The sequence below is a fragment of the Pagrus pagrus genome, assembly GCF_965226575.1.
Source record: "Pagrus pagrus genome assembly, chromosome: 15".
Classification (NCBI taxonomy): domain Eukaryota; kingdom Metazoa; phylum Chordata; class Actinopteri; order Spariformes; family Sparidae; genus Pagrus; species Pagrus pagrus.
Genome location: NC_140199.1, coordinates 26204375 through 26217537, shown reverse-complemented (window position 1 = coordinate 26217537; position 13163 = coordinate 26204375). Strand labels below are relative to the sequence as shown.

At 40.0% G+C, this 13163-nt stretch overlaps 1 protein-coding gene across 1 annotated transcript in view; it reads right to left on the bottom strand.

The window, feature by feature from the left end:
- The window catches only part of LOC311270927 (protocadherin-15-like), a 256820-nt gene that overhangs the window by 208449 nt on the left and 35208 nt on the right, over nt 1-13163 (bottom strand). Inside the window, exon 2 of the mRNA XM_084376191.1 lies at nt 5144-5199. The gene's annotated coding sequence lies outside the window, so the exon portion shown is untranslated. The remainder of the gene's footprint in view (nt 1-5143; nt 5200-13163) is intronic.

The following is a 13163-nucleotide window of genomic DNA, read 5'->3' as shown; positions in this document are numbered from 1 at the left end:
CAGAGATTGGATTTGAAGGTGGTGGCGGGGGAGTGGGAGTGGGCCGATTTTCAAGAAGTCCACCGCTGCAACGTCTAGAATACACTGGAGACAGAGCAGGAGCAGAGACAGCTGTCAGACGAACAGCAAATGAATCGCATTAGAATGTTGCCCTAATCATAGCTTCGGGCTTAGCAGCAAGGACTCCATTTTATTACTTGTCAAATACTGTCTCCTTAATATGCCCTTTCACCATAGACACACTGGCTTATTGGTGAGGAGACATGTTAAAAGTGGACACAGTTTTGGTTTTCTTTTCTGCATGACTTCAGGATATATTTTCCTTTTATTTAAAACACCTGTGAACGCAGCAAGGTTGAATTCCTCTGTGTGTGGGTGTACTGGTTGACTTCAAGTACTTGACTGCACATTCACACTGCAGGACATACAGTATGGCAGCGTCCCCGCTGTGAGGTGATTCCACCTCCCTCTTTGTTCGTATGTAGTAAAAATGGTACTCATTAACCAGGTGAATATGGCATTAGAGAGTCTGACGGATACAAGATTCTTTAGGCCCATAACGATACTGACACTCAAGAATAATAAAAAAAGATAATAACTCAATATATCAGTTGTTTGGGAAAAAACCCCAAACATTTGCGCTGATTTGTCTGCATAAAGACAATTTATAGTAATATGGATTTTACTGAGTGACAAAAACATTAAAGTTCAACCAAAAATTAAAAGTCAGTTTCATAGCCCACAAAATATTTCTGAAGCTCTTCTTTCTCAAATCAGACTGGGATCTCAGGGCTTGTGAAGACTTATATTACACCAGACAAACTGTATGGAGCCATTTTATTTTTTTTACGTTTTAAAAACAAGTCCCCATCTAGTTCAGTTGTTTAGGAGAATGCTGCAATGTGAAGCTCCAGAAATGTTTTTTGGACCACGAAACTTAACCCGACTTTCCATCATCATGGGCGTGGGTAGATAATGGCTGAATTTTCATTTTTGTGTGAACTTATCCTTTACCAGAACATTTTAACATTTAGAAAATAACTATTAGTATAACCACATAAAATTAAAACAATATTACACTTGAACTGAGTGAAAAAGGTATTGCTGTTGTTTACTGTCTAGTTATATTTTGTATTGATATGATTTTCGTTACACAAACGTGTTGTGTTTCACACATGAACACTGGACACCACAGCCAAATGAAATTCTCTTTGTGTTCTATTTCATTTTGTTCTTGTGCATCTGTTCAGCAGCAGTCCAAGATTTAGCATAAGTGATGGTGTACTATTTATGCTTCTAGCAAAAGAAAAAAAATGACAAAAATTGCCATTTTACCAAATGGCATTGTGTTTAAGGTAGGATCGTATTGTTTTTATCTGCTTATAAAGATACTAAATCTTTCTTCTTCCTCGCATTCATCTGTATCTCACAGCTTCTGTTGTTATGAATAAGATAATTCATTAAATAAGATGTGTGGTTGACTGACAGGCAGATATGCTGGTTTCTTCAAAAAGAAAATACTTTCTATATTTATACTTACAAACTGTTAAAAGACAAAATACATAAGGAAAATCAACACACATCAACTGACAATGACAAATTTCTTTTTTTTTCTATGCACATCACGAAGAGTTACTGGCCTCTTCCTGGCCTTCATAGACTCTCAATTCACCTCCACATTTCACCTAAAGAACAATTTAAATCTAAGGTATAGTGTTGTTCAACAGAACGGAAATGTACTACGAATACAGAATAAAAGAAGTTAGAAGAAGTTTAAAACTCCAGGATCAGATTTAACCAGTAACAACCAGGAACAACTGGTTGACCTTCACTGATACAAAAGACATTATTCTGGATGGCTTCCTGCTGTGTGCTCTGCACCCACACATCACTTGTGTTGTATGTTTCCTAAACCCATTACAACTGACTGCCAGGGGAAATGCAGTTCAATATACTGTTGTACAGTGGTACATGTTGCAGGATGTCAAAACACACAGACACACACACACACTCACATTGGAAAAAGGCCTGGTTGTCAGACAGCACAGTCTGAATTGCTGTTTGTGTTCTGCCTACTGGAAACATTTAAATGAAATTGGAGATGAGTGAAACAACAGTAATAAACATGCCGCAGTTTTTAACATCCCATTAAGGGATGGGAGGCAGGGGAAACTGTGCACTGATTACTGTTTTGTCAGGGAGATGCATTGGGGGCCTGAGTGAGAAGGGAGATTATATTAGTGTTAGAGTAGAGCAGAGCATTGGATTGTCTCAAAGGCACACTTCTCCTGCCCCATGATGAGGCAGGGACTGTTTTGAAAGACAACAATGACAAATGTGATTAATCATGAGACAATGAAGCGAGTGTCTCTAGTGCGGCTGTGGCCCGGGAAGAAATAGTACCTCCGCTGACTCCTGTATAATATAGTGAGGCTATACAATAGTAAAGACTACTGTGCTGAAGCCGCTAAAGCCACTTCAGCTTTGATCTCACGCATGTATACATGTAAGGTTGACTTGTATGTCTAATCTCTGATCCTAAACCTCCGTCTAAGCAACTTGTGAGCCTGTGCTTGACCGAACACGCTACATATGAGTATCTGAACCCCATCAGCTCCACTCCCCTTTACGCTCCAACCACCTGCTCAGTGTATATCCCCTGTACTGTGGTACATGCCTCTCTTCCTGCACCACTGCCTCTTTATTGCTCCTGCCTCTCGTCTCCCTCCTCCTTGTTCTTCAGTTCACACACAGACTCTGAACCTGTCACTCAGTGTGTGGATTGCAAATCTGTGTGTATAGTCTTTCTGAGTGTATGTGTGTGCGTGTGTGTGTGTGTGTGTGTGTGTGTGTGTGTGTGTGTGTGTGTGTGTGTGTGTGTGTGTGTGTGTGTGTGTGTGTGTGTGTGTGTGTGTTGTGCCTGTGTGTGTGTGTGTGCACGTGCATGCATGTAAGTTACTGGGCCTGCTACCTTCACAAGTGGTGGACAAAAGTCAGCAAAGTCAACTTCCTATTTACATAACAAAGAAATGGCAAAAACTGGGAGAGTGAACGAGACAGTCATTATTTTGCATTTGCATAATATCTGAGTACTTGCATCTGTCATCTTTGAATTTTTTTTTTCCAGGAGAAAATTAGAAAAGCTGCATTAATTACAGTTGTATAAGGTTTCAACCCGATATTAATATCAGCTAAAACTCTTTACATCCTGGTGTGAAAAGCCATTTTTATAATTATTCTGTCAATATCAATAATTACAATAATCTCAGTTTGAGTGTGGCACCCTCAAGCACAGACATAGTGTAAATGTGTGCTTTACTAAGCTGCTGTTACTGAGCAAAACACTCAAATCAATTGATTTGTGGTGTGTTGCTTCTGTTTCTTTCTGCAGTGGGTAAGACTGACTTGTCTGTCAGTTACATCATTCTGCTCGATCATTAATGTAAATGCTTAATACGGTCTGACATCTCTGTTTAATTAATTACTCGTCAAAAAACAATGTTTCCTCATGAGCTCCGTACAGACAGCTGCATTTCCTGCTGAATTAACTGCTTTGTCTTCTAAATGCTTCAATCGCCCTAACAGGATACAGATATCGACTATCAAGATGTGCTGCTGGTTTCGCCCTTTGAGCAGCGAAAAAAGCAAACTGCTCACACGGAATCATCGTGCTGAACAGAGATAATGTTGAGACAATGATGAATATGCAGGATTAATCATAAGTCTGGGTTCACCAATTCAAGGTGCCTCATAAACCCATAAACAGCAAAATGTGACGGGTCCTTGAACAGCAACTTTGCTGATTCTCAACCAGCTTTATATCACTACAATATTGGTAGTACGTGCAACTGAACAATGGTAAACTTCTCCTTCATTTTTAGTCCTGCCAATGGTTTCGCTCTATTCCAGTAATTTACAGTTAGCAGTAACACGCCAACTGTAAATTAAAAGATATGCATCAATGCGCCAACTAAAACAGGAAGGAAAAGGTTGCTAGAAAGTAAATATGTAAACATTTCTGAATTTAAACTGCTAAAAAAATAACGGCAATGTTTTATGTGATAGGAAATATAATAAACAAATCTGTTAGAGCTCAGTGATACTCACAATAGGTTTTAGTGTGTAACACTGAGTTTTTGTCAACTCATTTTAATTATTGTTAGTTGGATGAAGTAGCCTGTCTCTAAAAAAGAAACAAATTGGCCAGCCAACATTTCCAAAACAATCACAAACTGTCTCATGCATTTTGTATGCTGAACAACAATCTTTGATCTCTTGTATCAAGTGAGAGTTGACTCACCAAAGTCTGATCAAACTGTCTAAACTAGGCAGCACTGACAAACTATAAAGAAAGATTCTGTTACTATACCGCCTATTTCCACCCATAAATGTACTCAGAAACATATCTTAGCATAGTGTTTAGCTGCAATAGAGAAAGATTCTGATTCATCGTGCAAATATTGTAGAGCTCTATTTACAAATATTTTTGACAATGAATAACATAGCTCCCTGACATGATGAACAGTTGCTAGTACTGCCATTCCCACTGTGAATCAACTCCCATGACTACAGCTCTATGCAGGCCTTAGCCACTTTCAGCTCATTTTTGGTGCCAGGATGTCTGGTTGACTCACAACGGCTCAAATGTTTGTTCCTGAGTGTCTTGGGGTCCACTTTCTGCTCTAGCTTTCTGCTCTAGCTTTTGTAAAGGTAGATCGCAGTAATCCCTAATATCATTAGAAAGTCTTACTTTAAAGACAACACAGCTGACACTCACAAGACACTGAAGCTGACTATCGAGGGAATGGTCAACACAGATGTGGGGACCCCTTAAATATTTACTAAGTGGTCCACGGACAAGCAGTTTTATGATGGCGGGGGGCTTGCTTGAGACAGAGAGCATCAGCAAATGTCAAGGCGAATCATCTTAGGGACATCAATAAATCATATCAAAGCAATGCTTTCAAAACCTCAACGGTCCATCCTGTCTGATTCAGTATGTCCCACTCTAGTCCACCAGAGCCAAAATCACAGTGTTGACTGGCTGAGTACTTGGAAAGGACACAAATGCACACATGCCTGCACACAACAGAATCACACAGATTTAATCTTTTATAGGTTCCAAATTCTGAGAGAGAAATACCTTATTCGTGTTACTGTGATCACACTCCATCTCACCCTTTGGTCAAATTCACACACCTACAAAGCAAAAAGAGAGAAAGGGTAAGAATAATCATTGCATATGCATCGAAACAAATACAGAAGAATACCATCGACAACTGTACGACAATCATCTAAAAACTTTTGTGAATATGTACTCCATGAACTCTTCCCCAGACAATATCTCTTCATTCTCTCACATTTCCTGTCAGTCTCCATAAAATTGTTCAGTCATGCATGCAGTAACTGCCCTACAAACACCTTGTGCAAAGATGGAGAGGAGCCTTTTCCGGCACAAGGTTTTACATCGGGTGATTCCTGGCTGTGTATTTCTGACATCTTCGATTATTATAAGCTTGGTTGGCATTATCAGATACATGTATCTTTCTGATTCAAGTCTTATTGTCTTCACCAAAGCTGAACTCTTTTAGACACAGAACACTAGACACGGTGAGACACACTTCATGCTGTTGTTTAAAGGCAAAGGTCACTTCTACATGATCAGATCACATTTTGGCACTTTCTGCTTCATTAAATCTAAATTGTTTTACTGAGACTGAGACTTCATAACTGTTGAAACACACACACCCACGTAAGTGTCTATCAGTATAGAGAGCTTAAAGATGATGCTGTCATGCAAAAAAACAAAAAAACATTTCTAAATAGATTCGAACAAAGGTCTCTTTCTGTTTTTCTGCTAGTTTGGAGGTTAAATTATTTATCTGTTCTTGAGATTGTTTTTTCTTTGGGTGCAATAAACGCAACCTTGATGGAGACATTGATCTGTTAGTAACAGCAGAAATGAAATCGTTCTATGCCACAGGGTTTCCCCCAGAAAACTTGCTAAGCCCGGTGGTAGGGTGGCCCACCAGCGGCCCACCGGTGCCCAAGCGTGTTTTTTGTGTCAGGGGCCTGACCCTGACGTTTGACTGATGGCAGGGCCCTATAGGTAACAGATTCATTAATGGAGTAGTAGAACTTAGAAGGAGTGATTCCATAAGGCTTTAAGATCAATGTTAAAAGTTGACTGGAAATTTGAAAATATTATCATTATCATGTGTTATTATAAGACATTTATGTAACACCAGGTCTTACAGATTGCACTCTTGAAATGCTGTTCAACCAACCACAAAAATAAATAAATAATAAAAATATAATTTAGATAAATAATATCAACTGTCTGCACTAAAAACTAAAAAACAACTGCCTGGTGTCTCCAGAGATTTTTATTTTTTTCCTCAGAGATTTTTACAATCTGGAGTCACGTGAACATGACCACGCGTGTGTTTCCGGTCAGTCGTCATGGAAACGTGACAATCACGGATCTACCAAAGATACTCTGTAATCTACTGTTTGGACCAGAGAAAACAAACGTGTGTAAATGCGAACCGTACGAGCTGAAAAATGAAACACTGGGTCATTTTCACATCTTGTGGAAGCACCTCGGCTCACAGAAGTCCGGAGCTCTGACACTGCAGGGGACGACGTGCTAACAGCTAACAGCTACTAGCCGCTGCAGCAGCTGGCTGAGCCTCTAGAGCCGCGGCTCGGCTCACGTTAACGGCTACGAGGTCGGTCAGCTGGTGAAGCAGCGGTCTGATGAGCATGATGTCCGTGACATGTCCTGTTATGCGCGACGAAGTTGTGACGTTATCAGGTGATGAAAAAGACACCTGATCACGTGTTGATGAGCGCAAAAACTGATTTCAAGAAAATAAATAAACGATGCTTAGCCTGGCGGGGGGGCAAGTAAGACCTGGCGGCCCGCCAGGCTTATAATACACTGGGGGAAACCCTGATGCCAGTTGTAAACATCCACATCTGCAGTGAAACACAATAAAATTAAAGAAAGAATCTCCAATAGAAAATATTGCATTTCAGGGGAGTTGGCCTACATAATGGAGCTACTTGTTGCTCAACAACCTCTGGGCATAGTGACTACATCCAGCATGTCAGAATTATTTTCCTCTTCCAGCATTTGCCAGCAACAGTCAATGTGCCTGTTGGCTAGCATGATATAATGGATAAGACAGTTCTGGATTTTTTGGAAATGTTGGATGGCCAATTTGTTTCATCTTTAGAGACTACTTACTTCATCCAACTAACAGTAACTAAGATGAGTTGATTCAACACAGCCCTGATACAAACAAACAAAAATCAGTGATACACTCTAAAACCTAATGTGTGTATCACTGAGCTCTGACAGATTTGTTTAATATATTTCCTATCACATAAAACATTGCAGTTGATTTTTTAGCACCTTATCCTTCCTGTTTTTGTTGGCGCATTAATGCATATCTTGGCGTGTTACTGACAACTGTAAATTACTGGAACAGTGTGAAACCATTGGCAAGACTAATTGTCACTTGCATGCATGAGTGAGAATGTGTGAAATAAACAAAATAAAGACCCATTATAGAAAAACAGCTCCTTAGTGCGACTAGGGGTTACATTTTTCTTTGTGCAACATGATCTGGTCAAAATGTATATTTGTCCAAGGCTGTATCAAATACAGCAGCCTAGTCAGTGGCTCCACACTTCACAGTTGACGCTGTAGGTAAACCCCTCTAACATCACTTCTTGAAGCACTCCTCTAGTGCAGTAGTATAAAGAGCAAGAGAAATCCAGCCGGAGGGTGGCTGGCCTGGCTGGATAGGTCATGCAATGGACCTTCCTTCAGAAGACCAGGGTTTGCATCCCGTTTGTGCCCGAATAAAGAGTGACTTGTTATTAGGTTATGTTACGAAAGTAAGTTGACGTACATAAATGGCATTATCTACTGTACATTACATGATGTGACAAACATCACAGAGATTGAATGTAGTTATTTTAACCACAAGTTTGATCTTTTCCTAAACCTTATTTAAGTTGTTTTGATGCCTAAACCTAACCAATTATTACTTTGCCTTACCAGGCCGTGACAGTTTGACAATGTTAATATCAGTGCAAAAGTTATAATATGTTATAATATGTGAAAAGCTTGTCAGCAATCTTTATTTTGAAAGTCTAACCGGAGGTTGCCTGTTACATATTACTGCTTACTTGACCGCAGAGCAATTAGCAAATGTTGTCATGCTAACATGTAAAATACCACCGGGTATAAGAACAGCCTCACAGAGCTGCCACCATGGCTTTGATTCCTGTTGGTTACTTCTAGGGCTTTGACATCGAACTTCGGTATTCGAATATAATTCGAATATTAAAAAAAAAAAGATATTCGAACGAATATCGGGCAGCTTCTAAATATTCGAACCTATAATAAGCATTATTTTTGGTAAATGTGTTTGCCTGAAAACATAGTTTTCAATCCAGATTCGAGGCTTTTTTCAGCCTGTTTTGTGAAACGCGAGCTCATGAGCATTGATCACCTGGGGCTTCTGTACGTTATCACGTCGTTAGCGCCTGACGCCTGTTTACACTCTTTCACAGAAAAACAATGGCGGAGCAAAAGGCTGCGAGTGCGGAAGGAGAACTATACACGCCGGAAAATTTAAGGAGTAATGTGTGGCGCTTCTTTGGTTTCCTGAAACAAGGAAAAATAATGAGAAAGGACAAAGTTATTTGTAAAATACGTAAGACTAAACTTATCGACCACTCCACGACCAGCAACTTGAGAGCCCACCTGTCAACACTTTTCTGTCTATTGATTGATACACTGCCCTCTGGTGGACAGAACACAGAACAACAGAAAAACGACTTTCTTTTGATACTAATATAGGTCTTACTGGAGGCATTTAATGATCAAAATATTATCAATAAATATTCGAATATATTCGAATATTAATATTAATAAACAAACGAAGTTCGAATATGATTTTTTGGGCAAATGTCAAAGCCCTAGTTACTTCACACCTGCCAGACATCGTTTCTCCTGCATTACGTCATTAGGAGGATTACCTTTAGTTGAATGAGTTTGTATTTTTACTATTTTCCCAAACAATTATTTTGTAAAATTGTGATCAAAAAAATTATAAAATGTCATAATACAATAATATATGATCCTTTATCAGTTCTTTGCTAAATACTTTCAGGACAATATTAGTGCTGAACAGAGAAGAAAATAATATTAGCCTTCTCATCTGACTAACAGCAAATGTAATAATAATTATCTATAATTGCATTATCTATTATCAGCAGCAGAAACTTACTTAATCAAATCTCTCATACTTCACATCACATTAATATTACCCATGCAATGTCAAGACAAGTATGTTGACACAAAAATATTATCTAATTATCCTATTAAATTTCAAATTAATGCACTTCTCCAATTATTAATGACCTGTGCTGTGACATCAGGCTCTCAGGCTCCACATCATTTTCATTATGGGCTCAGCAATTATTAAATTGTGTTTCTACAGAAGTGAAATGACCTTAAGCGAGCTCAGGCATTCGGCAAATTCTAGCAGACCTTCAGACTTGTTGACCTCATCAGAGTAATCAAAGACATGAAACAGCCTTAGATGAAACTGCAGAGCAACAATGAGAATGAAGAAATCTTCTACCCAGCGCAGTTATTTATAGGCAAAGGAGAGCAGACATGTTACATATGCTTTCTCTACTCAAATGAATTAATCAAAATTCTGGATTCATCTAAAACAAATACGAAACATCAAGTTGTCATCACAAATCCCTGTGTGGAATCAGTCACGTCTCTATGAAGAGGAGAAAGGCATTTGCTTTCATTAAAGGTGGTTGATGGGAGGGTGAATTATACATGTAGAGCTTGCTCTGTGAGACAGATTGACTCAAGAAATGCATCAAGGGCCACATAAAAGAATATTATCCAGCGTCCGCATTAGCATCTATAAATATGAGAGAAAGAGCCAGACACAGATGGAAAAAAAGGAAATTTGAGAGGAGAGAGGCCGTATCAGATTTCAAACGGACGTGTATACAGCATAATGTGAGTAACTGTGAGATATAGCTCCAAGGAAACATGTGGGAGTGGATAAACACGTCTCAGATGCTTTAGCATACGATACTATATGTTCTAGTCACAGATTGCTTCCCAAAGCACTCATTCTGCTTCATTTCCGGTTTCATGCTTTAGTAATGAATAGCATTCATCACTGCATGGATGTGTCTGTGGCTGAATGAGAGGAAAGAGGGAAGACAATAGAAGGACGAGTGATTGTCTTTCTCCTCTACACTGACATGCTGGACCAATGAGTTGCTTTGACTCAATCATTACAGCCAATAGGGTCTTGACATGGAAATCGTCTGGTCTCCATAATTACACCCTGATAGTCTCATAGACATCCTGTCAAGAATCTGACAGTTGTCAAGGTTCAACAATCAGAGCGACACACAGAGATAGGCACGCTCTCTTGAAATTAGTCATAGCATTCATCAGCCACGCTGTGCTGATGTAGTCTGGTGACTGCTCGGAGGATCAAGGCTCCGTGTCTGCAGCCATTGTCATTGTCACTGCATGCTGACCATACTTCTGATGCTGCCTCCTCCCCGCTCCCATCCCCCTGGGGTACCGAGGACAAGATTCTGCTGTGCTGCACTGTGCCATGCAGTTTCAGCCTGGATTTCCCTACGAGCTTAACAGGGAGTGTAGCCCTCTCATTGTTTAGCACTTCAAAGGAAACAAGAGAAAAGAGAGAGTAGCAAGAGAGAGGGAGAGAAAAGGAAATGATAGACACTGTGTGGAAAAGAGAACATGAAAAAGGGAGAGGCAGAGGGGAAGCAGCAAAGGAACCGAGTGAGGGAGTGGGAGGGCTAATATGAGAGATACACAACATGGAAAGATAAGCCCGTTTAGTTAGAAAATATGCCACATTTGCAGCCAGGTAAAGGCTGCAATCTGCCGCCTTGTCTATGTGAAACTGAGGTGTAATATTCCTCCTTTGCAAAAAAGCCGCCACTGGGGTAGGCGTAAACATGTGACATGACGCGAAGCACGAAGTTGGGCGAGAACAGTGATGAGTGATCTGGTTATTGACGATTCTCTCGGCTGTGATGGTTAGCATCTCCCGGATCTCAGCGGCTTTCCAGTTTCTCATCTTGACGTCCGCGGATGAAGTGATGAATTGACCTGCTGTGATCAGCTGTTTCCTGCTTTTAAAAGTCCCGGCTGTGGGTCGCACAACAGTGCACGTCATCGACACCTCCGCCCATGTCACGCAATTGCCGGCATATCGACGCCTTGGATTTACATAGCAATGGAGGCGGCAAAAAGTGTACCCTCCGAGGCGTCATATTGGCGGACCAAAACAGACCCCCAATATACCGCGGTCTGTCTAAATTCACGGACCTAGCCGCAAAAAGGACAGCCAAATTGGCGGGTTGCTGTCCAGTATAAAGACGGCTATAGACAGAGTTTGGAAGCAAGTAGTTGCTTTCATAGATGCAACAATGCCAAGTGCTACATCCAGTACGTCTGTCCAAAAAAGAAATGATTTGAGCAGGACACAATTTATAAAGGTTATACTGCAGCTTACTTCAGGTATGATTGATTTAGAAAGTTTTAAGTCAAAGCTCAAGTTTGTAAAGTCCAATTATATTTTAAACATTTTGCCAAATAACAAGGGCAGAGAAATCCCAGTTGGTGTTTTGTTTTTGGCCAACTTGCACATAAACTGGCAATATCTAAAGAGCACAACATTGCTGTTGAGGCCATGTGCTGCTTTTTTCTGTCTGCCTTCTAAATGACTTCTCCCTGTTGCAGTAGTATATCCACCATCGCAACTGCTTTTGACATTTAGCAATCTTGTTCAAGGGCCAACAAGTCCTCATACCTAAATAACAAAATTGGCAGTTTGTCAGCCAGTTCCAAAAACAACTCATGAGGCTTTTGTAAACAGAAAAAACCCTTATACGGGTAGTGTAAGACTAGTTTTAGGCAGCTAAAAAACATATGATTAAGATTAGGAAAAGAGTAGGGTTAGGGTTAGGAAATTGTTCGACAATTTAGGAGGGTAGGCTTACTCACCTTCTGGTTGAGAGTTAGATAAGAATATAGATACCACTGTCATATCTGTCCATTCATTATAAACCTGTAGCCTGGAAACTGCTTGCTTATCTTAGCATAAATGCTGGAAAATGGCAAAATCTCACAGTCAAGTCAAGTATTCCTGCACAGAACTCCTCACATAACTAGAATTTTTTGTTTTCACACTTCATAATGTTTGGACAGATAAAACAAACAAAATGTAATTCATTTGTGAGGTTTTGGGGTGCAGGTAAGATTTTGTAACCTTTTTGAGCTAGATCAGCTCTTTCAGTCTTTATGCTAAAGTAATGCTTTCCTTGCTAAGATTTGTATGTGACAGACAGATATGAGAGTTGTTTGGATCTCTACCATATTCATATCGCCAAGATGTCAAACTATTTCTTTGACACACTGTGTGGTTAAGATTAGGTAACTAAAACACTTGGTAATTACAACAGTGTTGCCATGATTAAGGTTTTGGAAAGATCACTGTCATCAGTGTCTTCAGTCTTTGATGTGCTGTCATAACACTAAACTTATCTGTGTGCAAGTTGAATTCAAGCCCAGTTGTTTTTTTTCAGTTTTGCAGAGATAATGAAAAATTATCAGGTGCATGAACCTCACCCCCCACTGCTCCACCACACTCTTAATTATCTGTCTCGGAGTCTGGCTGTTATGACAATGAGAAGGCAGTAGTTAATCCATGTAGTATCAAGACAGAACAGCACATCTGCCTATAGTCACAGTTCAATAAGGTCTTTCACATTCTGACAGCCCAATCACCAGGATTAAGTGTTTGTACATGTCATGGGCAATGTACTGTATTGGCAGTTCCACAGAATGTGTCACGTCATGTTCATATTACATGTTTATTACCTGACTTTCATGTGTGGAGGTTGAGGAGATGGTGGTGGAGTTGCAGGAGACAAGGCTGCCTAGCCAGTGACTGCCGTTCAAGACTGCGTCTCAACATTTGTAAGTGTGAAACTACTGGATACAGTATATATGACAAGGGGCCATGGTGTTCCAATATTTCTATACGTGGTACCTCAAGACAATT